The 4,561-nt window shown below is 36.4% G+C and overlaps 1 long non-coding RNA gene across 1 annotated transcript in view; it reads right to left on the bottom strand.

Moving 5' to 3' along the window:
- Positions 1 to 302, bottom strand: part of LOC112155637 — a 64,206-nt gene extending 63,904 nt beyond the window's left edge. Inside the window, exon 1 of the long non-coding RNA XR_002920820.2 lies at positions 81 to 302. This is a non-coding gene — a long non-coding RNA (uncharacterized LOC112155637). The remainder of the gene's footprint in view (positions 1 to 80) is intronic.
- Between the last annotated feature and the right edge of the window lie 4,259 nt (positions 303 to 4,561).

Raw genomic sequence — 4,561 nt, 5'->3', positions numbered from 1 at the left:
TTCCGGGTCATAGACTGTTTGACGTCCATCGCTACTGACGTCCAACCCGCCATGACAGCCTGCAGCGAGGTGCCTCTCACCCTGCCAGGTTTTTTTGACGGTCCTTAAACGCAGCAGCAACAAAACGGCTTCAAATCCAGGACAGACACTTTATCTTTGACCAAAGTCCGACGCTTCAGATCCAGAATGTGGAAGAAATATCAAGAAAAACGGTCCATTACCTTTAGCTGCTTAGCTTAGCGAGGCCGAGAGTTCGAGACCGAGGCCCGCGAGACTCCATAAGCCCCGCCTCCAGGCCAGCCCCATCCAATGAAATTGCACCAATTTGAAATTAACCTTGATTGACTGGGAAGAAGGAAAAATGACGCTATTACTGGTTGAAGTAAATACAAGATTTTAGCGAAAATTAACAAAATAATTGTATTTTAATGGAATTTAAAAGAAAAACTATGAGTAAAATCATAATTTTTGACATACTACACCCATTGGGTTATGCTTAGACGTGGTTAAATAAAATATATCAGTTACAAAATTTGAAAAAAAAAATAAGAGGCAGCGCTTTAACTTTGTCTGTCCAAAACACTGCTGATTGTAGCTTCCAATTGAATGAAACTAAAATGATTCTTGCCCATTTTTCAGGAAAGATGAAGTTTTCAGCTTTAAAATGTTTCTAAATATGATATCTCCTCATACAGGTGAATGTTTCAACACCATAAAGCAACAGAATTTTTTTCTCCTGATAATTTTTCACATCTTTTTCGTTTTTCATTTTATGAACTACGTAAAAAAAAAAAAAATTTGGTCAAATGTTAGGATCCTCTGAAAAACAAAGCAATTTGTCTCAGTGATTGTCAATGTTAAATCAGACTACAGACACAATCTGTGGCACCGTTTGAGCATCAGGCGCATCGGTCCACTGGCTGCGCGTTTTAAACATTGTGGTGCAATTTAGGCGTCAGCTGCGCCTCATCCAGAGTTAAAATATCGGAACTTTTGGAACATCGATGCATCAGGTCAACGATTGAAGTTGGTCACGTGACGTTTTCAGTGACTCAATCGGCATATAGAATATGAGTACAATAAGAAGGATCAATGAAAGCGTTCTTATCCTGATCCATGCTTACATCAACACCAAGAGTTTGGACCAAAACTTTGACGCAAGTTTCTGATGAACTCCTTTAGCTCTATACAAACTCGGTCCTAGAACACATCACAGGTTTTTTTTAATTTTTATTTTGGCTAAAAACTGTATAATCATAAATAAAACACTGGGAACACTTTTACAATAGATCATATGATCGGAGTTAGACTATAAACAGTTAACAATTTCATGACCGACACTGATTAGTTAGATGTTGTATTTTGGCAAGATAGAAGTCGAGGTAGGACTCATTTAGTAAGAGTTTGAAGTATTTTAGATTTCTCAAGACCTTTTATTTTGTCAAACCGTTTTTGACAAGAGTAGAAAATTGCTCTGAATCTGCATCAGGAAGTGAGACATGAATCTCAAACGAGACTTCTTTTTGTTCCTATAGACCAAACCTAATAGCTTATATTACATTTCCATTAATGCATCTGATCTTGGTAGTCCGGTCTTTGATGGGCCTAATAATGACCTTGATCTAACATCTATTTTGTCGAACTGTAAATGAGTACAGGATCAAGCAAGTGTGACATCACCAATAGAAAATGGATTGCCATCATGTTGATCAGAGTCAACATTTCTATGCCAACCACTCTCACCAATCAGAAGTGAGCTTGTTGGAAGTGCTCACCCCTACCACTTCAAAACAAGAACATTTTGAGCGTTGGACGAAAGGGCCAGTAGGCACCATCTACTTTTATTGAGGCCTCTGATTGGTCGGTTTATGTCTTGAATAGCTTAAAAGAAAAAAAATATTGTGAAAAACATTAGGATCATCAAGAACGCATTAAAAAAAAGATCTAAAATGGTTATTCTGATAAATACAACAACTGAGTAACAGTTGTTTATCTATTGAAATCTATGGGATTTTGGCTTCTTGGAGGCAGAGAATACTTCCTGTTTGGAACGTGACAGTTAAACTTTTGGGTTCGGACCTTCAACACAAACACACGGTGTGTGACAAACCAACAAGACAAAGAACAATGAGCTGCAGGACCCAATGGACTGCAGGTTTATAGAGCAATCATCACAGTAAGAAACTCTCTTTACCAGCCATTGTTGCCTGCAAAAACACAAAGACATTTTGTGCAACTGACCATGAAAAAAAACAATGAACAGAAACAAGAAAACATAAAGAGACAATGTTTTTTTATCCACAAAACTTCACGAAGTTTACATACTAAGTGTAAAAATAATGAAAAAAGAAAAGCTTAATATTTGCAGCAATCTTAAAAAGAATAACAAGAGAACATGGAGCTAACTTTCTATACTCTTACGGTAATTTGTGTTTTCAGCTTCAGACATCATAAAATGCTGTTTTTTACGAGCTACAAAGTGGCTACTTTAACAGCTTGAAATCCTATTAATGCTGATGCTAATTTGTAATCACAAAATCCCACAGCGCTAGGAAAAGTTCACCGTGTGTGTAACAGCTAAAAGGTGATCCAGGCCACACACACCACCTGAAACCCAGACACACAAACACACATTGTTTTTAGTGTTGTGGACAGAACGGATCTGAAGGTACAGCTCCCACACTGCAGGCCCACAGTGACCGTAAACGGGACGCTCAGCCCCGAAATGTCCAGAACGATGTAACTTTTTTCTTTGGGACATCCTGCTCCGGAGCAGGAAACGAGCCGGCGCCTGCTTGGAGGTCAGGAGCCCGTCCTTCACATGGAGGTGACGGTTTGACTGACATCCTTCAAAAGGCCACCTTGAACAGTTTTTTTTTTTGGGACCTCACGCAAAGCCATCGTCACAAAGTCAAAGTGGTTTCCTTTAAAGGTCCCCTCAGACTCTCACGGTCTTCCTCCTCCACCTCCAGCTCCGCCCGGTTCTCCCATAATGCCGGCAGAGAGCTTGACCTCTTCCTTCAGAGTCCCAGACGTGGTAGACACAGAAGAATAGAACATTGGTAAAAGAGGCGTCTTGGGAACCTGCAGGAAAACGTTAGGACCGTTTCCTGAGTCTTCCTGGACGTCAAATATATTTTTAGCTAATTATTTCTCCCTGTTCGGTTCTGAGCCTGAACACGGCAAATGTCTTCCCTTCATACATGGGGATTGTAGTTCTTAAATCCATTTATTATTATTATTATGACCACTAAACACAAAGAGGCTAAAACTAGGAACACAACTTTGTATTTTATTGATAGTAATTAGAAAGTTTTTATGTTTATTTATTGGTTCAACTGAATGCATGATTATTAGAAGGGCTTTTTTTCAAAAGCAAAAACCTTAAAAATGTTCTTATGATACTTAATTATTATAGAACAGCTTTTGTAAGTTTTTACTTTTAAATGTAAAATGACTCAAGAGACTTTATTCTTGTTTTACCCATCTAATTTTAGTGTTGCACTTTACTGTACTTTACTGTTCATCTAAATGAGTTTTGAATTAATATTTTATGTACAGACCAGTTAATATAAACATTTATCCTCCATTAATTTTACATTTATTGAGTGTTATATTTTAATTTGTAGTCAAATTTCAAACTTCTTACAGTTTCATGATATAACATGTTAGCTCTTTGTTAAAGACTAAATACATTTTTTATTTTAAGGATACACATTTGAAATAATAAACGTTTTAGACAAAAAAAATGTAAAATATAAGTAGTATTGACTGTTTTTGACGTTTTTTAAGATAAACAGTCATTGCTAAGTATATGTCAAACGTATAGACAAAAGGATTTTTAAAAAATTGAGTATTGGTCCGATTTCATTGTATCCTAAATACTATAATACACTACACTATAATAGTGTAATAATAATACACCATACTATGTCACAGTATACTGTACTGTAGTATACTAAACCACCCGTTTGTATATTTTATTATACAATGATGTACTTTGAAAAACAATATTACACTATACTGTGCCACACTTTACTGCACTGTAGTATGCTATGATACACTTCCCTATACTATACTACACTATGTGACACTACATTAGTACACTAAACCACACTTTTCTATACTACACTATACTATTACGTACTGTGCTACACTTTACAATTCTACACTATGCTATGCTGTGCCACACTATTCTGTATATTACTATACTACACTATACTACGTCTCACTATACTGTAATGTACTAAACCACACTTTCCTATACTTTACTTTACTATACTATGCTGTACTATAATACACTACACTGTCACACTATACTGTACTGTAGTACACTACGCTACACTTTCCTATACTACACTATACTACGTCACACTATATTCTATTGTAGTGTGCTAAACCACAGTTTCCTATACTACACTATTTTATGCTCTGCTACAGTATACTATTCTACACTATACTATGCTGCCCTCTGCTAGACTATTCTGCATATTACTATACACTATACAATGTCACACTATATTGTATTGTAGTATACTAAACCACACTTTCCTATACTAAA

Source organism: Oryzias melastigma, linkage group LG18 (assembly GCF_002922805.2).
Source record: "Oryzias melastigma strain HK-1 linkage group LG18, ASM292280v2, whole genome shotgun sequence".
Lineage (NCBI taxonomy): Eukaryota > Metazoa > Chordata > Actinopteri > Beloniformes > Adrianichthyidae > Oryzias > Oryzias melastigma.
Note: the sequence above shows the minus strand (reverse complement) of the source record. Positions and strands in the feature narration are given on the sequence as shown.